Raw genomic sequence first — 26449 nt, forward strand, 5'->3', positions numbered from 1 at the left:
TCTCTCCCTCGCCTTCGGTCTGTATTTTGGATTCTGTCCAGCAGAACTATAACTCCGTCTAGAGAAGAAGGAGCGTCCTGCAGAGAGCAGATTCCTGAAATAGTAAGAGCCCCACCAGTCATTTCTATAGGACGGAAGATATAGCAGAGCTGAGAGGGTTATTAAAGGGGTTATCCAGAACTACACAAACATGGCCACTTTTCCACCTCTCTTGTTACCAGATTGGGTAGGGTTTCAAACTCAGTTCCACTGAAGTAAATGGAGCTTAATTGCAAACCACACCTGAACTGGAGACAAGAGAGGGGGAAAGTGGGCATGTTTTTGTAGCGCTGGATAACCCCTTTAATTACACATAATTCTTTATTATAGTAGTTATATTCTTGTTTATAGGAGGCAGTATTATAGTAGTTATATTCTTGTATATAGGAGCAGTATTATAGTAGTTATATTCCTGTATATAGGAGCAGTATTATAGTAGTTATATTCTTGTATATAGGAGCAGTATTATAGTAGTTATATTCTTGTATATAGGAGCAGTATTATAGTAGTTATATTCCTGTATATAGGGAGCAGTATTATAGTAGTTATATTCCTGTATATAGGAGGCAGTATTATAGTTTTTATATTTTTGTATATAGGAGCAGTATTATAGTGGTTATATTCTTGTCTATAGGGGCAGTATTATAGTAGTTATATTTCTGTATATAGGAGCAGTATTATAGTAGTTATATTCTTGTATATAGGGAGCAGTATTATAGTAGTTATATTCTAGCACATAGGAGGCAGTATTATAGTAGTTATAGTCTTGTATATAGGAGCAGTATTATAGTATTCTTGTATATAGGAGGCAGTATTATAGTAGTTATATTCTTGTACATAGGGGGCAGTATTATAGTAGTTACATTCTTGTATATAGGAGCAGTATTATAGTAGTTATATTCTTGTATATAGGGGGCAGTATTATAGTAGTTATATTCTTGTATATAGGAGAAGTATTATAGTAGTTATATTCTTGTATATAGGTGCAGCAATTTTTTCACCAAGGAATTACAGAAATCACTGCACCTTTACTTTTATATACTGCACAGAATCTGTACACCGATAACATGCAGAACGTTCTGTCTTCCATGTTCATTGGCATTACACCATTACCGTTAGCATACGCTGGAGTTCACTCCCATAACCTGATAACTGAACACGGTCCGTAGTCATAAATTATGCCTTGAAGTCATTCCCGTAACCAATTTTCCTCTGACACACAAGTTGGAACCAAGTACAGTAGCCTTCTGTCTGTGCACCTCAAAAACGCTACCGGAACAATATGTTTCCAATGATTTACTAAGAGGATTACTCCACATGATTTAGAATCTCGGCCATAAATCAAATCTCTGTACCCCCCTTCCCCCCCATCCTTTTTCAAACCTGTCCATGAACCGTTAACCTTTACCAGATACTTTATAGGTTCTGAGTCTCGTGGACGATCCTTTCTACTTTTATGTGTACCTGGTTTGGATTTGATACGTCACATTCAATCTATCAGGCGTGAGCTCCCAGGCTATGAGGATACAGATACCTGATTTTAGTAACATTTTTGTTTAGTTTTTTGGCGGAGTCAGCTACAGAATAGTTGGCGCTGATGCACTCCTCTTCTATTCGGAGGCTCCAGCTGGAAGCATTTGGGGTTGGCCGGTAGAGGGCTGTCATATAAGATTACACTAGGTATTCTACAGGATGATAAACTGCTTAAGGCTGTGTTCACATCTGCATGTAAATTTCCGTTTTTCCGTTCTGGAACTGAACAGGAAAATAATTGGAGCGGTGAACTGTCTGATGATACTGACAGCGCTGCCCCAGGGCCGATTCTAGGTTTTCTGCTGCCTGAGGTGAAACCTGAAATGGTGCCCCCTCCCCCCGGTGCCCACACAGCTCCATCACCACCCCTTCCAAATGCCATCATCACCACTGATCGCAGCATTTAGGCAGTTGATTGACTGGCGTCAGTGTGATCACTGATGTCAGTCATTGGCAGCAGGTATAGCAGAATGGAACCTGCAGCAGCGGTCACTATTTCCATATATGGATACATGCACCAATATTGTTTAGACTGATAATACACCCTCAAAGTATATTCAAAGGGGGCTAAGATACCCCAGCCGACACTAATTCTATTAGAGTGTAGGACGTTCTGCCGCACATCCTAACGAACGCTGGAAGTTACCTGACACACATCCCGCTGCACGCTCCTGGTCCCACTCATGCTGCACTCCTACACTGAGGACGTTGGTGAGTATGCCAGGGGGTTGCGGGGGAGACCTGGCGGGAGACCTGGGGGAGAGTCGGGGGGGAGAGAAATAAGACATTACCCGAAAATAAGACATAGTACCTCTTTGGGAGCAAAAAGTAATATAAGACACTGTCTTATTTTCAGAGAAACACGGTACCTCTGACATACATATATACCAGCAGTTGGCAGCATGCTTAAGTGTCTTTTCCATCTTATCCATCCCTTATCAGACCAAGTTGGACAAAAAATTACCTTAAAGATATCTGGTGAGTGCCGCTGTCACCATATACTTCGTCTACATTGTTGAAGCTTTCCGATACAGTAGAGCACCATCTCTGGTCACCCGATAGTCTTGCTTATGAGGATACTTCACAATATCCATTGTGGTTTGTGGTAGGGGAGGACATGCACTAACAAGGCAGTGCCGAGTTTTGTACCAAGATATTGTTGCTACTTCCACCCTCCTGAGCCAATTTCACACCATCTTTTGTTGGCTAACAATGCAGTTCGTTTGGAGAGCAGAGTCCTAACTGAGTATCGCCAAACAGATGCCCATGGGATGGGATCAACTGGACCCATAGCAGTCATATGCCCTTGTTCATACTACCATCTTGTAAAGTTCCCACTCTATAGATCGGCCATGTTTGTACTACGCTGGATCCAAAGGATTTCGGCGCTAACAGCACAACAAGTTTTCTACGGGTTTGATTTATTAGGTTTTGTAGTTTTGGAGATTTCGATGCGTCTGCTCTCTAATCTCTTGCAGCAGGCAGGTGTTTACAAAGGAACAGAGAGTCTAACAAAGATAGACTTCATTATGACTAAGGGGTCTGCTGAGCTGCCAACATGTTATGCTTGGGCTGCATCAGTCCTGGTGTAACCGTACAGGAATGTACAAAACACCGAAATAATCCTACACCATATGCCAAAGTATCAAATACTTCCCGGCCCACTCAACATAAACCCGGCGAGGAATGGGGCCAGTCACTCTAATGCTAAAATCCCAGAACTTATATCAGATTGGAATTTGGAAAAAATTAGCATGGCCCCTCGATCTCGACTTCATTCATCAAGCGGTTTCTTTGCCAGGGGTTGCAGCCCAAAATTGGCGAAGACCGTTCCCTGATTACTAAAGTCCTTCAGGCATCATTAACACTTCAACACTAATTTGAGGAGAAAAAAAAGCGCCAATGTGGAATAAGTTGTAACACGTTCCTGCCTAACATCCATCTTGGATTAGCGATGAATGGCTTCTTTTAGGACCGTAATACTGTTCCTGGTGATGCTTTATAAAACGAATGAACGCCTTGTTTGTTGTTGGATGAAGGATGGTTTTGTGTGTGGCAGGACTTTGGAGTGGGTTGTCATGTGGATGTGTCCACATTTCATGTATAGCAGTGCTTTCCTCTTGCATGTGGACAGGGAGGGCATCATGTAATACGTAACATTGGCAGATCTGGAAAGAAATAGTAAAAAGATCAAGAAGCCAGCAAATAGGTGCGAAAAAGCTTGTGACTGGGTGACCGTAACTCTTTAGAATTCCAAAATGGCCGATACGCTTGTTCCTAGGTGCAGAACTAGAAAACTTCGCAATACACCACTTACCAGTCCAGTTTACACAGGAAGATGTGCGGCGACTAGAATGTTTTTATGGGCTCAACTATGGTCAGCCAACAAAGAGGGAACTTCTCGGTTGATTACCGGTCCTTTGTCTGATTATTGGCAATTTGTGTTCCTATGTAAAAAGGCCTTATGAAATATTCTGTGCCGTCAGGCGCCCCTAAGACTGTGTCCATGTGTTCCCAATGTACTGGGCTGTTAGGCCCTGTTACACAAGACGATTATCGCCCTTATTCGGCGGCCATTATTGCCAATAATCATTTCATGTAATAGAAGACAACGATCAGCAGACATGCAAGATGTTGGCGGATCATTGTCTTTCAATAGGCTGAAACACCAGCGATCAGCCTGGCAACTCTCTGCTGCTGTGCTCTGTGTAATAGGAGCGTCGTCAGCAGCCCGCCACTATGGGCTCAGATGATCTGCCGATTGCCCAGTCAGCTCTCCATGCCTGACAGGTAGGCGCTTGCCTGCTCTCCACATCGTCCCGTGTAATAGGGTCTTTAGATGTGACCCTAAAATCCTTGTTAACCGTTCGCTAATCGTTCGCTGTAATTCCACATTTGTTCGCTGTAGTTCCACATTTGTTGACTAATCGTTCAGTGTAATTCATTGTTCATAGTTCGCTTATCATCCGCTGTAATTCCACTTGCGCTCGCAGTAATTCCGCATCGGGTCACTGATCGTTCAGTATAATTGGACTTCATTCCTTCTTTTGCTGGGATCAGGTGGAGTAAACGATCGTAGTAACGACCATCGTTCTGTGTAATATGGTGAACGAATTCAGGTTAACTATAAACAATCTCGTTTGCGATCGTTTATCGTTAGTCGTTAAAAATTGCTCATCTAATAGGACCCTAACTTTAGATAGCAGACCAGACCCCTTAATAAATTCAGACCCCAAATTCCTACATTCACTTATTACTCACCGCTCCTGGGACCGCCTCCGATGCAGTAGTCACCGCCCATGAGGAACTGCTGTTGATTTGCACCAGGACATAATAATGCTTGGCGCGTAGGGGGGTCACAGATCCAAGAGGGTAACTGATATTAGCTATTATGTGTTAGACTACATCTGGTGCCAGGTCACCTCGCGTTCCATAGCTCCGCCGCCAGTAGTTATGTCATTTACAGTCAGAAGGACAGCTCCGGAGCACAAACTGCAACATGGGAAATACTGTACACAGCAGGAAACCTAAGCAGCTCCAGAGTGGATATGAAGGGTATTTCCATCTGCTATACTGATAAATGAATACATCAAAGCCATCCATAGTACTTTTTTATGGAGATGATTGCGGCAAGCCGAAAGACAAAGCGGCCTTGTGGATGTGTAACCTCTGCCGCGGAGCCATCCCATTATCTTGTCCGGGCGCAGAGAAGCTGATTAGTTCTGCAAGAGAGAAGAGGAACCATCGCAACTAATAGACCATCAAGTAGCAACCATGTCTGCACAATTCTAATCAGGGCCGGGATACCCGACAGCTATATCAGTGTGTACCGCAGGCGGCCATGACATGAAGGGGTTAACGCTCGCAGACTTCACTGCATTATATCCCCAGGATTCTGTTTCAAAGACAATTTGGAGAAGAAGGGAGAAGTGGAAGGAAGTGTGTGTGAGCCCCGACCAGCGTCTCTATCGCTCTGTAATCCCCAAATCTTACCAAGACCTCACACAGTGACATAATGCAGTCCAGTCCTGACAGGGTAGCACACAGGATGTGCTTAGATACACCAGCTCAGCCAGCAGTGTCAAACATGGTAAGCTTAGATACACCATATCAGCATAGAGTTTTATATATGATAGTCTTAGACAGGGGCGGTCTTGGCATTTCTGGGGCCCCAAGCGAAGTTATGTCTGGGCCCCCCCCCCTCGACACTCGTTCCAAAACAATAGACCGCTGTGTGTTGCCCCCAGTAGTATATACCCCTTGTGTGCTACCGCCAGTAATATATACTCCTTGTGTGCTGCCCCCAATAGTATATACCCCTTGTTTGCTTCCCCCAGTAGTATATAGACCCCTGTGTGTTCCCCCAGTTATATATAGCCCCCCGTGTGCTCCCCCCAGAAGTATATAGACCTCCTGTGTGCTGCCCCAGTTGTATATAGACCCTCTGTGTGCTGCCCCCAGTTGTATATACCCCTGTGTGCTCCCCCGCTAGTATATAGGCCCCCTGTGTGCTCCCTCAGGGGTATTTAGCCCCCCCTTTGTGCTCCCCCACTTTGATATAGACCTCCTGTGTGCTCCCCCACTTTGATATAGACCCCTGTGTGCTCCTCCAGTAGTATATAAACCCCCTGTGTGGTTCCCTCAGTAGTATATAGGCCCCCTGTGTGCCCCACCAGTATTATATAGACCCCTTGTGTGCTGCCCCAATTGTATACAGACCCCTGTGTGCTCCCCCAGTTATATATAGACCACCTGTGTGCCTCACAAGTAGTATATAGACCCCCCTGTATGTTCCCCCAGTAGTATATAGACCCCCTGTGTGCCTCACAAGTAGAATATAGATCCCTGTGTGCTCCCCCAGTAGTATATAGCCCCCCTGTGTGCTCTCCCACTTGGATATAGACCTCCTGTGTGCTCTCCAAGTTGTATATAGACCCCTGTGTGCTGCCCCCAGTAGTATATAGACCCCTCTGTGAAGCCCCAGTAGTCTATAGCCCCCCTGTGTGCTCCCCCTGTTATATAGCCCCCCTGTGTGCTCCCCCCAGTTATATAGACCCCAGATGTGCGCTCCCCAGTTAAACAGACCCCTGTGTGCTCCCCCTCCCATATAGTATATAACACAATAAAACAAACACTTATACTCACCTGGGTCCGGGCGTCTCCTCTTCTCTTCACTCTTGTGGCCACAGGAAGGGTTTTCCCTGCGATCACAAGAGGCCGCACTCCCCTTGTCCTGGCGCCGATGCTCCAGTGATGTCACTGGAGCGCCGGCACCACAATGACAAAGCTGCCACTTGTGACCGCAGGGAAAACCCTTCCTGCGGCCACAAGAGTGACTGACAGGAAGGGGGCCAATGTCTCCCGCCCTGTCAGTGCTGCTGCATGTAACTATGAGCGCTCATTACGAGTGCTCATAGTTACAGTTCAGATGGCAGCAGCGAGCGCTGCAGCGGCCCTGTCCAGCGGTCTTGAGCACAAGAGCAGGGCGTGGGGGCCCCTCTGGATGTTGGGGGCCCCAAGCGATCACTTGGGGTGCTTGGTGCCAAAGACCGCCACTGGTCTTAGATACACAGCATTAGCATTAGATACACCAGCTCAGAAGACAGTATCAAACATGGTAAGCTTAGATACACCAGGTGGGCACCCAGTATAACACAGGATAGTGACACATTGGTACTTGGGGTACAGGATAATGACACTGACACCTGGGGTACAGGATAGTGACACGCTGACACTTGGGGTACAGGATAGTAACACGCTTATACTTGGGGTACAGGATAATGACACTGACACCTGGGGTACAGGATAGTGACACGCTGACACCTGGGGTACAGGACAGTGACACTTGGGGTACAGGATAATGACACGCTGACCCTTGGGATACAGGATAGTGACACGCTGACACTTGGGGTACAGGATAGTGACACGCTGACACTTGGGGTACAGGATAATGACACACTGATACTTGGAGTACAGGATAATGACACACTGACACTTGGGGTACAGAGTAGTGACACTTGGGGTGCAGGATAATAACACGCTGACACTTGGGGTACAGGGTAGTGACACGCTGACACTTGGGGTACAGGATAGTGACACGCTGACACTTGGGGTACAGGATAGTAACACGCTTATACTTGGGGTACAGGATAATGACACTGACACCTGGGGTACAGGATAGTGACACGCTGACTGACACTTGGGGTACAGGATAGTGACACACTGACACCTGGGGTACAGGATAGTGACACTTGGGGTACAGGATAATGACACGCTAACCCTTGGGATACAGGATAGTGACACTTGGGGTACAGGATAATGACACACTGACACTTGGGGTACAGAGTAGTGACACTTGGGGTGCAGGATAATAACACGCTGACACTTGGGGTACAGGGTAGTGACACACTGACACTTGGGGTACAGGATAGTGACACGCTGACACTTAGGGTACAGGATAGTAACACGCTGACACTTGGGGTACAGGATAGTGACACTGACACTTGGGGAACAGGATAGTGACAGGCTGACACTTGGGGTACAGGATAATGACACACTGACACTTGGGGTACAGGATAGTGACACTGACACTAGGAGTACAAAATAGTGACACTGACACTTGGGGTACAGGATAGTGACACGCTGACACTTGGGGTACAGGATAGTAACACGCTGACACTTGGGGTACAGGACAGTAACACGCTGACACTTGGGGTACAGGATAATGACACACTGACACCTAAGGTACAGGATAGTGACACTTGGGGTACAGGATAATGACACTTGGGGTACGGGATAGTAACACGCTGACACTTGGGGTACAGGATAATGACACACTGACACCTAAGGTACAGGATAGTGACACTTGGGGTACAGGATAATGACACGCTGACCCTTGGGATACAGGATAGTGACACATGGGGTACAGGATAATGACACACTGACACTTGGGGTACAGAGTAGTGACACTTGGGGTGCAGGATAATGGCACGCTGACACTTGGGGTACAGGGTAGTGACACGCTGACACTTGAGGTACAGGATAGTAACACGCTGACACTTGGGGTACAGGACAGTAACACGCTGACACTTGGGGTACAGGATAGTGACACTGACACTCGGGGAACAGGATAGTGACAGGCTGACACTTGGGTACAGGATAGTGACACTTGGGGTACAGGATAATGACACACTGACACTTGGGGTACAGGATAGTGACACTGACACTAGGGGTACAGGATAGTGACACTGACACTAGGGGTACAGGATAGTGACACTGACACTTGGGGTACAGTATAGTGACACGCTGACACTTGGGGTACAGGATAGTAACACGCTGACACTTGGGGTACAGGATAGTGACACTTGGGGTACAGGATAAGGATACGCTGCCACTTGGGGTACAGGATAATGACACGCTGACCCTTGGGATAAAGGATAGTGACACTTGGGGTACAGGATAATGACACACTGACACTTGGGGTACAGGAAAGTGACACTTGGGGTACAGGATAATGACACTGACACATGGGGTACAGGATAGTGACACGCTGACATTTGGTTTAGAGAATAGTGACACGCTGACACTTGGCGTTCAGGATAAGGACACTTGGGGTACAGGATAGTGACACACTGACAATTGGGGTACAGGATAGTGACACTTGGGGTACAGGATAGTAACACGCTGACACTTGGGGTACAGGAAATTGACACGCTGACACTTGGGGTACAGAATAATGACACGCTGACACTTGGGGTACAGGATAATGACACTTGGGGTACAGGATAATGACACGCTGACACTTGGGGTACAGGATAATGACACTAACACTTGGGGTACAAGATAGTGACACGCTGACACTTGGGGTACAGGATAGTGAAACGCTGACACTTGGGATACAGGATAGTGACACTTGGGGTACAGGATAGTGACACTTGGGGTACAGAATAGTGACACTGACACTTGGGTTACAAGATAGTGACACGCTGATACTTGGGGTACAGGATAGTGACACTGACACTTGGGGTACAGAATAATGACACTTGGGGTACAGAATAGTGACACTGACACTTGGGGTACAGGATAGTGACACTGACACTTGGGGTACAGGATAATGACACTTGGGGTACAGGATAGTGACACGCTGACACTTGGGGTACAGAGTAGTGACACTTGGGGTGCAGGATAATGACACGCTGACACTTGGGGTACAGGGTAGTGACACGCTGACACTTGGGGTACAGGATAGTAACACGCTGACACTTGGGGTACAGGATAGTGACAGGCTGACACTTGGGTACAGGATAGTGACACTTGGGGTACAAGATAATGACACACTGACACCTAGGGCACAGGATAGTGACACTTGGGGTACAGGATAAGGATACGCTGACACTTGGGTTACAGGATAGTGACACTGACACTTGGGGTACAGTATAGTGACACGCTGACACTTGGGGTACAGGATAATGACACGCTGACACTTGGGGTGCAGGATAATGACACTTGGGGTACAGGATAGTGACACTTGGGGTACAGGATAGTGACACATTAACACTTGGGATACTGGATAGTGACACTTGGGGTACAGGATAGTAACACGCTGACACTTGGGGTACAGGATAATGACACACTGACACCTGGGGTACAGGATAGTGGCACTTGGGGTACAGGATAAGGATACGCTGCCATTTGGGGTACAGGATAATGACACGCTGACCCTTGGGATAAAGGATAGTGACACTTGGGGTACAGGATAATGACACGCTGACATTTGGGGTACAGGATAATGACACGTTGACACTTGGCGTTCAGGATAAGGACACTTGGGGTACAAAATAGTGACACGCTGACACTTGGGGTACAGGATAGTGACACTGACACTTGGGGTACAGGATAGTGACACTGACACTTGGGGTACAGAATAGTGACACTGACACTTGGGGTACAGGATAGTGACACTGACACTTGGGGTACAGGATAATGACACTTGGGGTACAGGATAGTGACACGCTGACACTTAGGGTACAGGATAAGGACATGCTGACACTTGGGGTACAGGATAGTGACACTGACACTTGGGGTACAGGATAGTGACACTGACACTTGGGGTACAGGATAGTGACACTGACACTTGGGGTATAGAATAGTGACACTGACACTTGGGGTACAGGATAGTGACACTGACACTTGGGGTACAGGATAATGACACTTGGGGTACAGGATAGTGACACGCTAACACTTAGGGTACAGGATAAGGACATGCTGACACTTGGGGTACAGGATAGTGACACGCTGACACTTGGGGTACAGGATAGTGACACGCTGACACTTGGGGTACAGGATAATGAGACGCTGACACTTGGGGTACAGGATGAAACGCTGACACTTGGGGTACAGGATAATGAGACGCTGACACTTGGGGTACAGGATGAAACGCTGACACTTGGGGTACAGGATAATGAGACGCTGACACTTGGGGTACAGGATAATGAGACGCTGACACTTGGGGTACAGAATGAGACGCTGACACTTGGGGTACAGGATGAGACACTGATACCACATGACATGAGTGGATGATTGTTATAATACAAACCCACAAGTTTTTGAAGGTTTTTGCTGCATCTGTGAGGATAATTCTCTCGTCTCGCTTTCTCCTATTTCCTCATACAATCTCGTTGCTGAATCTATTTACATACATTACGGACTCCACGCTAAACAATCACAGGAATCTTTGCTCTTTTTACATCTTTTCCTCCTTCAATCCTGGAACCCGATCAGCAGTATTTTAGCTGCGTAAAAAACGACAGCAAAATCTACGACCCAAAACATCTTGTAACTTAATTAGAATAGGCGCTCATCGCTCGCCAAACGCATATGGAGCTTTATCGGCTAAGATGTGCAGGAATCCACAATGGATGATAGCGGCGCACGCCAACAGCAGTGATCTGTTCCATTCATTAACGCTTTCCGGTTCGGTATGGCTGAGTATAAACATAAAAAACAGCAACAATAAAAAGCAGACACTCTATATGCACGTCTCCCGTACGCCCAGCTCGCCAGATGGGCATGCTGGTGGAGCTTGGGGGTGTGTGATAAGGCGAGAGGAGGCGTGGCACAAATCATGACGCAAATCTCCACCTGCGCCTCTTAGTAAATCCTGCCGCGGAAAGGGGGTGGGGCCTAATATAAGAGCGGCATACTTGTATGCCAGTCTTCATAAATCCCCCCTTCTGTATTCAAAAAGATGCAGCCTAGAGCAATACAATGGGAACCAGTGACATCATCAACACACTAATTTAAAGGGGCCCTTCACCAAACTAAATTTTCTTTCAAATCAACTGGAGCCAGAAAGTGCCAGAGATTTGTAATTTACATCTCTTAAAAAAAATCTCGAGTCTTCCAGTACTGATCAGCTGCCGTATGTCCTGCGGGTAGTGGTGTATTATTTACAGTCTGGAGAGCAGGAGAGGTTTTCTATGGGGATTTGCTGCTGCTCTGGACAGTTCCTGACATGGACAGAGGTGAGACACTTCATAATCATAAGAATGACACCTATCAATATACGGGAAACCAGTGACATCATCGAGACGATTCATAATCAGAAGAATACACTGAGTAATTCACCAGAAACCAGTGACATCACTGGGTCATTTTATATTCATGAGAATACACTGGGGGAGATTTATCCAACATGGTGTAAAATGAAACAGGCCCAGTTGCCCCTAGCAACCAATCAGATTCCACCTTTCATTTTCCAAAGAGTCTGTGAGGAATGAAAGGTGGAATCTGATTGGTTGCTAGGGGCAACTGGGCCTGTTTCATTTTACACCATGTTTGATAAATCTTCCCCATCTATTCCATATAAATCAGTGGTATCAGATCACCAGGAACCAATGACCTCATGGAGACTCTTCATATTCATGAGAATCCTGTCAATCCACGTGATGACTGGAGAGCGTTATCTGGAAACTTCCACAGTATTAACTTTTTGAGTAAAGTCCCAGAGTCATCAGGGAACATAAAACAACATAGAATCTATAGGCAAATGTAAAACCCCCAGCTTGAGTCAATTAAACCATCCGGAACGTTCCCCAGTCCTCTCGCTCTTAGTCCGGTGAATTCAGCTACTTGAGGCTGTCAGATTTCCTCAGATGTATTTTGACATTCGGGATACGTTGTTAATTTCACTACACGCTCATTTTCCTGGCCGTCACTGACGTGCTGACTACATTATGGTGATTGCTATTTTTGGAGCGCTCACTTGCCGCTGAAAGTGGCAGAAATTGTTATTGTGAGACGCCAGAGATTTGGAAAACTACCCAGCGGTGGACCCTTTTTTTTTTTTTTCATGAATTCATCATCCTGCAGCTGCAGTACATTTTTAGGCTTTTCTTCAGTGGTTTGCAGATTTGGAATAATGCATAGACTGTAACCATCACGTCTGATAGACATTGGTATACCGATAAGTGCGACTATGGCGGACAGGCAGTGCATCCTCCAAATAGGAGGACAGGCAGCGCATCTTCTAAATAGGAGGACAGGCAGCGCATCTTCTAAATAGGAGGACAGGCAGCGCACCTTCTAAATAGGAGGACAGGCAGCGCATCCTTTAAATAGGAGGCCAGGCAGCACATCTTCTAAATAGGAGGACAGGCAGCAGATCCTCTTAATAGGAGGACAGGCAGCGCACCCTCTAAATAGTAGGACAGGCAGCGCACCTTCTAAACGTGAGGACAGGCAGCGCACCTTCTAAATAGGAGGACAGGCAGCGCACCTTCTAAATAGAAGGACAGGCAGCGCACCCTGTAAATTGGAGGACAGGCAGCGCATCTTCTAAATAGGAGCACAGGCAGCGCACCTTCTAAATAGGAGGACAGGCAGCGCACCCTCTAAATAGGAGGACAGGCAGCGCACCTTCTAAATAGGAGGACAGGCAGCGCATCTTCTAAATAGGAGGACAAACAGCGCATCTTCTAAATAGGAGGACAGACAGCGCACCTTCTAAATAGGAGGACAGGCAGCGCACCCTCTAAATAGGAGGACAGGCAGCGCACCTCCTAGATAGGAGGACAGGCAGCGCACCTTCTAAATAGGAGGACAGGCAGCGCATCCTCTAAATAGAAGGACAGGCAGCGCACTCTCTAAATAGGACAGGCAGCGCACCTTCTAAATAGGAGGACAGGCAGCGCACCTTCTAAATAGGAGGACAGGCAGCGCACCTTCTAAATAGGAGGACAGACAGCGCACCTTCTAAATAGGAGGACAGGCAGCGCACCTTCTAAATAGGAGGACAGGCAGTGCACCTTCTAAATAGGAGGACATGCAGCGCATCTTCTAAATAGGAAGACAGGCAGTGCACCTTCTAAATAGGAGGACAGGCAGCGCACCCTCTAAATAGAAGGACAGGCAGCGCATCTTCTAAATAGGAGTACAGGCAGCGCACCTTCTAAATAGGAGGACAGGCAGCGCACCTAAATAGGAGGACAGGCAGCGCACCTAAATAGGTGGACAGGCAGCGCACCTTCTAAATAGGAGAACAGGCAGCGCACCTGCTAAATAGGAGAACAGGCAGCGCATCTTCTAAATAGGAGAACAGGCAGCGCACCCTCTAAATAGGAGGACAGGCAGCGCACCTTCTAAATAGGAGGACAGGCAGCGCACCTTCTAAATGGGAGGACTGGCAGCGCACCCTCTAAATAGAAGGACAGGCAGTGCACCCTGTAAATAGGAGGACAGGCAGCGCATCTTCTAAATAGGAGGACAGGCAGCGCACCTTCTAAATAGGAGGACAGGCAGCGCACCGTCTAAGTAGGAGGACAGGCAGCGCACCTTCTAAATAGGAGGACATGCAGCACACCCTTTAAATATCCCTCTATCCAGTAGCGAGAATACACCTGTATATGGGTTGTGTCTTCTATAGCCATGTTTTTACATTTGCCTTCGGAATGTGATGAAATCGATGCCCTCCGTTCTCCTTCAGTAGCCGTGTGATGTTGTCGGGATCATCATCAACGTCGGGCAGTTATTAATGAAGAATTGGTACTGAACCCAAATGTTGAAACCCTGCCTATTGCAACTCAACTTATTTAAATTGAGTTGCAATACCACAAGCAACCTGTGGACAGGTGTTGTGCTGTCCTTAGAATAAAAAATAAGTCTTTTTTTTTCTAATCCTGTACAACCCCTTTAAGAACAATATTTTCCATCCCACAGCTTTTAACCATAGGCTTTTAGAAGTCCCGTCCCGTCCTTCCCCTGATGACCCCGGCCTCTTCAGATCTGAGGCTTTGTCGCATACACAGATGTTAACTCTTACAGTACAGAGCCTGATCTTTAATATTAATGGCCTGGGTCAGGCAGCTCTGAATCATCCCTGATGATCTGTGCCGTAATGAGGAGAGGTTACTTGTCCATGCTCGCAACTGCATTAAGCTTCTGGCCGGCCAAGCATGAATATCGTGGTGATTGCTGATTTTTGTAGGAGGGTTATAAAGTGTGACCAAGGAAAGGATATTTCCCGTCAAAGTCAAATGGAATGGTGTTACACTGTGCTTGTAATCCTTCCCCCTTTAACCATTAAACATTTGGGTTCAGTTATATTAAAAGTTTTTAAAAATCAGATTTTTTATATCCAGCATTCTGTGCTGCCTGCAACCACTATCATATTGCATATCATCCTATTATTGAATTTTGTATGCAGCATGCTCCTCAGCTCCCCCTAGTGGTGGCTGCAGTACACACAGGAAATGCCTGCTGCTTAGCCAATCACTGTTATGCTATGGGCACATTATCCTTTTTAGAGTCTTTGGAGGGAAACATTGATGTTATTATTTAACTTATTTAGAGCATACACTATGAGAAACTCTATTTGTCTTGCAGGAATGAAGCTATGAACAGTAACACTGATGGTCTGTACACTGAGAGTCTGCGATACATCGATGATATCTCTGGCTGATTTACATTGACAGCCACTAGATGACACATTGCATTAATACTTTCAGAGGTAATATAGCCTGAACTGTGAAAAGTATGCAAAATGGAGGCTAAAAATACCCAAGGGGGTGGGGGTGGGTGGTCTGATGACTGTATAATGGAGCCATCATTAATGCTGAGTGCACTCGGAGTGAGTGGGGGGAGTCCTTGATACCGTGGGAAATCTCTAGTATCATAACAGTCAGAATAGTTTTGAAGTTTTTTTCTTCAAAAATTTTTGAATACAGTAGAGACCAGCAGCTTGATCAGCCAGATTGAAATTTTACCAGCAATTTGCTGTGCATCCTGGACGCAGGCAGTATATGAAGCATCACTCGTGTACATGAGACAAGTGTACATGGAGATTTTGTAGAGAACGGCTGGTGATGAAATATTTATGTTGATATCATAGAAGCTATTATACTAACATACCCAATGCTATTGTTCCTGTGGGAGATAAGTCAGGGGTACAATCTGGTGGTGGTATTTTCCCTTTTCCCAATGGACACAAATGTTCATGTTCCATTCACTGCAGAGAAATTGTGTCCTACCTTCCAAAAAACAGGCAGTTAAAATCCAATATGCCCAACCCTTGACTTTCCCTAACAGCTGAAGCCTCTATACACATTAGATGTTTAGTTGATCCTGCCAAAACCAGCAAGTTCATCCAACTCTTGGCCACTTTATAGTAAACTAGTTCAGTGTACAGTATTATTAGCAAGTTTACTCACTGTATATACTATGTGTGTACCTCATAGAACTAAAATTAGACGCCCCTCCTGCAGGCTGTACTGTCCTGCTCTGTGGTGATTTCGTCCATAAGATGGCTGACATGGAGGAGCATGCCACCGTACCCTGCCTCCAGTGTCCTCCATAGGCATATACAGGCTCAGTGGTGGACACTGGGGTGGGGGGGCATGGTCACATGCTACTCCATGTCAGCTATCTTATGGACAGACCCTCCACAGAGTAGGACAGCACCGCCTGGAGGAGGGGAGTCTGATTTTAGTTCTATGAGGCACACAGGGAGCTGCTGTCAGTAAGTGCTGTGACTACACTTATTAATACTGTACACTGAGCAATTTTACTATAAAGTGGCCAACCCCTTTAACTATGTGTATGGCAGCCTTTATGTCTTTGACCAACTTTACTCCCTAGGTTTATAATTATGGTGGAGAGAGTCCACTGCCAGGTGTTTTGGTGCCCAAATGTAACAGACTGATCTCTTCTATCAAGTTTGATAAGTTACCCACTTGTGTTTTGGAATTGCACATTGATTGATACGCCATTGAAAAGTGATCCCAACTTCTGTGACCTTCATAGACCAAAGATACGAGAGTCTATGCCCAGTTTTGCAGCAGTATTAATACATATAGGGGGAGATTTATCAAACTGTTGTAAAGTAGAACTGGCTCAGTTGCCCCTAGCAACCAATCAGATTCCACCTTTTATTCCTCACAGACTCTTCGAAAAATGAAAGGTGGAATCTGATTGGTTGCTAGGGGTTTACACCATGTTTACACCTTTACACCATGTTTGATCTCCCCCATAGTCTCAAAGGAAATCCCCTTTAACCTCTTAGGCACATATGACGTACCAGTACGTCATATGTCCCCAGGAGGTGTTCAGAGCGGGCCGCGCGGCGACCCCGCTCTGAACCTCCGCTATCCCGGGTGCCGCGTGTAGCCTGGAACCGCAGTTATTAGCGGGTACGGTCTGATCGCCGTGCCCGCTAATCAGGTAATCGGAGGCAGCTGTAAAAGTTGACAGCTGCCTCCGATTACCGGAAGCAGCTGTTCCCTGGTGTCTAGTGGGGGAGATCGCTCCTCGCCCGAACTATTAATTAATCACATTCCTGATCTCGCACGGTAAATGGCGTAAGCGCAAAAAAATCCCTGAGTGCAAAATTGCGCATTTTTGGACGCATCAAATCCAAGAAAAATTTAATAAAAAGCGATCAAAAAGTCGTATATGCGCAATCAAGGTCCCGATAGAAAGTAAACATCATGGCGCAAAAAATGACACCTCACACAGCCCCATAGACCAAAGGATAAAAGCGCTATAAGCCGGGGAATAGAGCGATTTTAAGGAACGTATATTTGTTAACAATGGTTTGAATTTTTTACAGGCCATCAGATACAATATAAGTTATACATGTTATACTTGAGGACTTGTTATACTTGAGGAACATGCTCAACAAGTCAGTTTTACCCCAGGGCGAATGGCGTAAAAAAAAAATACCCCCCAAATAAAAGAAATGCGTTTTGTTTTTTTTATTTCACCACACTTTGAATTTTTTTCTGGTTTCGTAGTATACTTTATGCAAAAATTCAGTCTGTCATTGCAAAGTACAATTAGTGACGCAAAAAATAAGGGTTCATGTGGGTCTCTAGGTGGAAAAATGCAAATGCTATGGCCTTTTAAGCACAAGGAGGAAAAAACGGAAACGCAAAAACGAAAATTGTCCCCTTCCTTAAAGGGTTAAGTGTGGCATTCCTGGCATGGCTAATGTGGGTCAATGGTTGAATATTTTCCTTGAAGTGTCTATAAAAGCACCTTGAGTTTCCAACATGTGGTTCAGGTTTGAGACTTTATCGCTTATCTCCAGGCCGGGGATCTCCCTAGTAATGAGCCCTGGGACTTGTGTCACCGCTCCGAGCAGAGATGGAAGGGGACGTGAGGAGGTAACAGCCGGGGGTAACATGGTGTTACCGCTGAGGAGTCAGCGAGAAGAAAAGCTCTTATCTCATGGTTCAGCATCCATTTCCAGGGCAGCACATACAGGAAGAGCCGGGCAGAACTTGCCAGAAGGAATTACCACAAGGATGAAATTGCAGTGACAGAGGGGAGGCTGCACTTAGCGGGGAGACTAACAGCATCGCTTTACTGCATGTGGTTTATAATGGTCCCTGTGCACATTACTCATTGTAAAGGTGTGCGTATCCCCGGCCGGTCTGACAACTGCAGATAACATGCTGCTCGCTGTAACCCCTCACTGACTGCGCTGAGCGAGGGGAAAACTACAGGATACAGGCAATAACAATACTGTGTGCTTAATAGTACAATACAGGATTGTGTCATTATACCGTACCCCAAGTGTCAGTGTCACTATCCTGTACCCCAAGTATCAGTGTGTCACTATCCTGTACCCCAAGTGTCAGTGTGTCACTATCCTGTACCCCAAGTGTCAGTGTCACTATCCTGTACCCCAAGTGTCAGTGTGTCATTATCCTGTACCCCAAGTGTCAGTGTGTCATTATCCTGTACCCCAAGTGTCAGTGTGTCCCTATCCTGTACCCCAAGTGTCAGCGTGTCACTATCCTGTACCCCAAGTGTCAGTGTGTCATTATCCTGTACCCCAAGTGTCAGTGTGTCACTATCCTGTACCCCAAGTGTCAGTGTGTCATTATCCTGTACCCCAAGTGTCATTATCCTGTACCCTAATTATCAGCGTGTCATTATCCTGTACCCCAAGTGTCATTATACTGTACCCCATGTCAGGGTGTCCTTATCCTGTACCCCAAGTGTCAGTGTGTCATTTTCCTATACCCCAAGTGTCAGTGTGGTGACCCCATGGGATGTTATGTAGGCGGAGCGGACAGTCCCCTGCCAGATGTTGAAGAGTGACGCCACTTCAGTGGTGGTCGGCCGAGATACAGCCTGACCTTAGGGTGTTACTTTGTGACGCCAGTGGCGGTTGGGTACACAGGTGTGATGGCACACCCAGTGTAGGACTAGGGTATCTGGGGCCCACCAGAGGAAATGACCCTAGGGGCCCTCCAATCAAGAAACAGTGAGAAAAGACATGTGAATCAGTATTTATGCATGTTGTAAAGCTGGGGGCCCACCAGAAGACCAGAAAATCCTCAGGTGGGCCCCCAGCTTTACAACATGCATAAATACTGATTCACATGTCTTTTCTCACTGTTTCTTGATTGCAGTCCGACACTGGGCACGCCTGCTTTTAGTTTAGGAGGCCGGCTGTACCCTTTTCCCCTGTGGACAGGGTCCTGCCGGGCTGCTACAGGGTCCCTTGGGATGATATCACGATGGGCCGGAGTGGTGTAGTGACCCTCCCGGAACTGCGACCCACAGAAAGGGGAAATGTCCCAAGGCTGTAGTGTATGCTGTGTCGGTGTGGGGTGAAGAATCACAGAGTCTCTTTAGCATAAATAGGCTTAGTTTTACTTAAAAGGTACTTGTGTGCAGCAAGACATACAGCTGTTCATTGACAAGACAAGTTACACTTGACAGTTCCCTTGATAAAGCACTAGATAATACACTTGATAATACGATAATTAGTTCTGCAACAGGAATAGTGAGGAGTACAGTCGTGCTTACTGAGTAGTGTGTTGAAGGATACAAAGAAACAGAGTAGCAGAGAGGAAGACGTGAGAGTCTCAACCCAAGTAGTACTGTGCTCTGCCGGGATGTTGGAGGATGAGATAGAAGGATAATTAGAAGAAGAAGAAGAGAATACTCGTTTATAGACTTTTGAGTCTTCACAGCACCTTATGTCCACTAGATTTGGCTGAACCATCCTAGAGGGTGACACAAGCCCCAGACCTTGTTACCTGGGATGAGTGGAATGCTGAGGGTTCCCTGCTGACAACCACGCTGCGAGATACCGTTCCTAGGCTTATTGCAACTTTGCTCTATCTGGATCAGTTCCTAGTTTACTGCTGTCTGTGGATACTGTCCTGCTCTGTGACTCTCCTAGTTGTCTTTGACCTGTCCTCTCTTGGAAGGGGTTTAACACTGCATAGTGTTGTGTAGCATCACTGAGGAGAAACTGTTAGCTGTGTATTGTCTGACATCCTACCCATACGGGGTTCTGACTAGAGATGAGCGGACCATCAGGCTTTTGGTCCAACGGCATCGGCGCTCTCTCGTCATGCCTGTGATCCCGGCCGCATAGTTGCGATCCCGCGAATATGCAGCCAGGATATTCCAGGGAATTCCAAATCGATTCCCTGGAATATCCTGGCCGCATATTCCCAGGAGCGCAACTATGGGGCCAGGATCACAGGCATGATGAGAGAGCGAACTGCTTTCGGACCAAAAGTTCAAACTGTTCACTCATCTCTAGTTCTGACTAAGACTGAACCTTGAGGGTACGGGGACCTGGCAGAGGGCCAGGGCCCAGAGAGGACCACTGTAGAGAGCTGTCTAGCTTGCGTCCTTCCTCTACAATGTTCAACACGAGAAAAACCCATGCACTTCCTCCACCCATGTCACCTACTTCCCCAGTGTATCTAAAGTGCGCTGTGAGTGGGTGAAGAGTGCAACAGAAGAAGTAAAGAGAGAGGTGATAGGAGAGAATAAGAACAGATTCCTGTTGGTCCGCAGATCCAGGTGACATACAAACAAACAATAACCTTTTACACACGTCAGCCGTGCAGCATCTAAATACACACATCTGATACAGGGACATCTAGTAACAAAACTTTATCACTACTTTCATCACCAATTTGGTACAATAAGTACAGACTTTTCTGAAGAGTGTAACCAATAGCAACACCCATGGTGGGACACCACATCAGTGTGTCACTATCCTGTACCCCAAGTGTCAGCGTGCCCTTACCCTGTGCCCCAAGTGTCAGCGTGTCATTAGCCTGTACCCCAAGTGTCAGCGTGTCACTATCCTGTACCCCAAGTGTCATTATCCTGTATCCCAAGTGTCAGCGTGTCACTATCCTGTACCCCAAGTGTCATTATCCTGTATCCCAAGTATCAGCGTGTCATTATCCTGTACCCTAAGTGTCAGTGTCACTATCTGGTACCCCAAGTGTCCTTATCCTGTACCCCAAGTGTCAGCGTGTCATTATCCTGTACCCCAAGTGTCAGTGTGTCACTATCCTGTACCCCAAGTGTCAGTGTGTCACTATCTTGTACCCCTAGTGTCAGTGTCACTATCCTGTACCCCAAGTGTCACTATCCTGTACCCCAAGTGTCATTGTGTCACTATCCTGTACCCCAAGTGTCATAGTGTCACTTTCCTGTACTCCAAGTGTCAGTGTCACTATCCTGTGCCCCAAGTGTCACTATCCTGTACCCCAAGTGTCATTATCCTGTATCCCAAGTATCAGCGTGTCATTATCCTGTACCCTAAGTGTCAGTGTCACTATCTGGTACCCCAAGTGTCCTTATCCTGTACCCCAAGTGTCAGCGTGTCATTATCCTGTACCCCAAGTGTCAGTGTGTCACTATACTGTACCCCAAGTGTCCTTATCCTGTACCCCAAGTGTCAGCGTGTCATTATCCTGTACCCCAAGTGTCAGTGTGTCCTTACCCTGTACCCTAAGTGTCAGCGTGTCACTATCCTGTACCCCTAGTGTCAGTGTCACTATCCTGTACCCCAAGTGTCACTATCCTGTACCCCAAGTGTCATTGTGTCACTATCCTGTACCCCAAGTGTCATAGTGTCACTATCCTGTACCCCAAGTGTCAGCGTGTCACTATCCTGTACCCCAAGTGTCAGCGTATCACTATCCTGTACCCCAAGTGTCATCGTGTCACTATCCTGTACCCCAAGTGTCATCGTGTCACTATCCTGTACCCCAAGTGTCAGCGTATCACTATCCTGTACCCCAAGTGTCATAGTGTCACTATCCTGTACCCCAAGTGTCAGCGTGTCACTATCCTGTACCCCAAGTGTCAGCGTATCACTATCCTGTACCCCAAGTGTCATCGTGTTACTATCCTGTACCCCAAGTGTCAACATGTCCTTGCCTCAGATACTAGATGTCATTGAGACTTGAATACATAGATTTTTTAAGTAAAGTCTCATAATATCTAATAATATATCAGGCAGCTGTACAGAAGGAATAAATCAGAATTTGCTTCTCTCAGTTTAAGGCATGAAAACAAGGTCAAAGATTTTCTCCTTTCCCCATTTTTCTCCTTGTCCTCGGAGCCTTTAGACAGATTTACAAATCTTATTATGCAAACTTAGTCTTAGGTTATATTTTTCATCCTAATTGGCCTCGGATGCTGATCGGCTTTGACAGCACAGTTGTGTATTTCATCTAATTTTTCTTTGCAAAAACTCTGGATTTCTTCATGAAGAGCAGAAACACTATTAATGAAAAAGTAGAACTTTCCTGAATTTATTAATCCTTTCTATGCCGAAAGTCCATGGAATGGAACCGGAGTCTGTGCTGTTAGTTCTGGGCAGTCTACTCACAGTGTAACCTTCCATTATTCAACGTCTTCTCAATAACATCTCGGAGCTCTACGAGTGACAATCTAGAACAACATTTACATTCTCTCCCAATAGATTAGGGAAATGGTCTGGTGTCAATCACCATATGTTGTGTCATATTGGGCATAGTCAGATCTGCTGGTGACCATCAGTATTGATGAAACTATGGAACTAAGGATGTATTTGGAATCACTTTGGATTCTGGAACCCAACTGAAGTGTTTTAGTGCCAACCAACTAGCTATGAAAACTAGGATGGTACTGTGACCTTAGGGTCCTATAACATCAATTACTAGTCAGGCAGAATTGGGCAGATATCGGTCTGTGTAATAAAGACAATGATCAGACGAGGAGCTGATCATTGGCTGATCAGTTGTATTTCAGAATGTTAGAAAAACTTTGTCTGTCGATCATGCATTGTAATAGAAGGTGCACGGTCGGCGGCTGAGTAAAGTATATAGAAAATAATAAAGATGTATACTTACCTGTTCATGGTGTCCTCCTGCCTGTTCCCCGCTGCGCAGAGCCACCGCTGAAGCTTATACACCCGTGTTTGAAGTCACAGGCTGCTCAGCCAATCACTGGCTGCAGCGCTGTCTCGTCTCATCAGTGATTGGCTGAGCAACCTTTACTTTAAAAGCTTCAGAATTGGTTCCAGTCAGCAGGAAACAGGCAGGAGGCCACCAGGGAGTGCGGACAGGTAAGTATACATCTTTATTATTTTCTATATAAAGCAAGGGCTGCACGGGCGTAATTAACAATGCAGCCCTTGCCGTACAATAATTGAGCCATACAATAGACTCTGTAAGCGAGTTTATTGGCCCCTAGTCTACTTAATTCTCATCTACTTTAATAACTCCTAGGTCCAGGTTCATATTTACCAGTAACCCTTTTACAGATACTTTCACCATTGTTGAGGTCTACTTAAGAGGAAGACTATGCTAGCATATGAAGAGTAAAGAGACCCACAGTGAACTTTGGCTTGGAACTCCTCTACGAGTATTGGTTGGCATGTTCCCCAGGTATGACCTACAGTCTTCTACAATCCTGGCCCACCCTGGGATTGAGAAGAGATTAAAGCGTTTAGCCATTGATTCCCTCCAGAGGGTGAATTCTACATCTGTCTTTTGAAAGGGGACAGTTTGGCATTGGACTCCTCCATCTATGACCCAGCATGGCTTCAACTATGTCAAGCATTCCAAGGTATGCATCCAAAGCAATTTTCCGCTTGATGAATATTGCAGAAATGGGTTCATGTGCTTTAGTTCTGTAGAGGGGAGTAGCAAATATCCCAATGTGTGACTATATTTGCTGACCTCACCCATTACGGTAAATAAACCCCCACCTTGGCCGCTGTCATTACCTCATGTGACGAAAAGCCAGAGAAAGAAATGAGATGACTCTACAAGTGTCGGCAGAAGTTCTTACATGGTTTAATAACTTCCAAGAGTAAAAAGACACATAAAATGTAATCATTTCCCGTCTGTGGATGTAATACAGGGCACCCCGGAGAGTATCAGGGTACGAGACGCCTTGATATATCATGTGTGCAAAATAAATCAGAGAGGTGAATTCTATGGTGGATGTCATAGTACTCTGACTATATACAGCTCACACATCATCTCACAGAGCTGCTTCATACCGCTGACACGCCACCACTGATGTCTGGATGCCTTAAGTTGTATGGGATCATCCACCCTCTCAATGCCCTTGGCAGACGATCTGTTTTCCATCTATTGGAAAGCTTTTCACTGTGAAAAACACATTTATTTATAATTCTGGTGATGAAAACGTCCTGAAGCTAGGGGGATAAGGTTACCATTTACAATGCAGATGTCAGACCTTAAATATGTGTCTTTTTTAGGGGTCGAAACAGGATGAACTGGTACAATAAGCTTACAAAAAGGGCATCGCTACAGGCATGCTCTACACGTCTTAACCAAAGGATGGGTTAGGGCATTATTGTAACTTTTTACCCAGGAGCCGGCATATGCTTGAAGCTGGCTCTGTGTTTTACCTCGAAGGGGTTGTGCCATTAAAGGTGTATTCCAACTTAAAAATAACTCCATATTGGCCCCTGGCTCCTTAGCTCTTTATACAGCCAGACCCATGGCTCTGTTTATTCTCTATGGAGCCACCAGAAAGAGTTGAGTGCTGTACTCAGCTCTCTCCGGTGGCTCCATAGAGAATAAATGGAGCTGTGGGTCACATGCCATACCCGTGGCAGTATTTAAAACAAAGGAGCCGGGGACCAATATGGAGATTGCCAAAACACTACTCCTGATCCCTCCACACGTTTGGCTCAACACAAATGTTGTTTAAGGAAGCAGAATTCTCCCCTCCTTTCAGTCAAAACACAAGATCAGGCAGTTGGAATCCCACTTGCCCAGTTTTTCTCTGCTTAATAACCAAGTCGGGAGGGATCCATACACATTAGACGGTTGGCCATATCAACCAGAATTGTCAGGTCTGGCCATTATATATCTAATGTATATGACCAGCTTCAGTCTTGTTGGAGTAGATAAATGGAGCAAGGAGATATCTGCTTACACAATGGTTGCATGGGAAAAAAAATGTCCACCAGGTCAAGCTCATGTAATAACACCCAACCCCATAAGGATATAACATCAGTAGGTTAGCAAAATGAGACCACCGCCAAGGGTCCGTTCACACTGTATAATTTCAAATGGAAACCACATTGCAGACTTCACTTGACATGTGGCGGAGTCCCCCTGAGACATCCTATTGAATCAATGGGCCAGGCGAAGCTTCAAGCGGAGTCCGCGACGCTTGAAATTCCTCACAAATTCCACAGTATGAATAGTCCCTAATAGTAAAAATAGTATTTTTGGTGCTTTATAAAACATCTCTACCCTCTTGGTACCAGCCCAAGATAAGTAGTAGTCACCTTAGTGTTATTTCAGAAGTGGACATAAAGATGGCCAATGGCCCCTTTTATTCTGTAGCGACCCCTGCTAATAAATATTACAGCATTTCCCTATGACGTATAGTATAAGCCTGGATCGGTAAAACAGGAACATTTCTCCTTGACAGCAGCATTATAACTAACTGAGGTCAACCTCGAGCTCTTGACATGACGGAAGCCATGTTGGATTGTGAAGACGACTCCCATCTGGCCACTGCGGAATCCATTCAGAAGGCAAGAAGCTGACGACTGCAATTTGTTCGCCTGACTCTTTTCCAAACGGCAGGAGAAAGGTTTCCTTTGTGTAAAGCGATGTAATGAAATAAAAATGTACAAATGACATGGCTGACTTGTAAGCTGCTTCTTTGCTTTTTCAGATGGAAAAAATGGCATATTTCTTGTGTCCTCATATACAGATGTTTTATGTGAAAGGAGGTGAAATTGTTCTTTGAGGGTAAGAGTCGAAGTCTTGTAGAACAAGTTACCACATTCCAAGTCTTTGTCTGGAAAAATGATTGAAGAACACAAGTCAGTCTCCATCCTTACAGGTCGAGGAAAGAAAGCATTGCGGCATAAAAGGCAGATTATAGGATTTCCCAAAGCATAAGTATCCGACAACTGTAATTCTGATGGTCCAAAAAATATTAAGATTCCAATTCTAAAGAACCTATTGATCTAAGCACAGGATAGTTCTGGATGTATGGCGTGTCGATCTCCGCTTGGCTATTTCCTGCTCCTAATTATTTCCTTATACGATCCATCAGTACTGTTTCT

At 45.9% G+C, this 26449-nt stretch overlaps 1 long non-coding RNA gene across 1 annotated transcript; it reads left to right on the forward strand.

Moving 5' to 3' along the window:
• On the forward strand, nucleotides 1-25981 carry LOC138772859 (uncharacterized). Its single transcript, XR_011359837.1, has 5 exons — nucleotides 1-102; nucleotides 15454-15577; nucleotides 23613-23771; nucleotides 23884-23952; nucleotides 25804-25981. It is a non-coding gene; the product is annotated as an uncharacterized lncRNA (long non-coding RNA).
• Nucleotides 25982-26449: the final 468 nt, after the last annotated feature.

Source organism: Dendropsophus ebraccatus, chromosome 14 (genome assembly GCF_027789765.1).
Source record: "Dendropsophus ebraccatus isolate aDenEbr1 chromosome 14, aDenEbr1.pat, whole genome shotgun sequence".
NCBI lineage: Eukaryota > Metazoa > Chordata > Amphibia > Anura > Hylidae > Dendropsophus > Dendropsophus ebraccatus.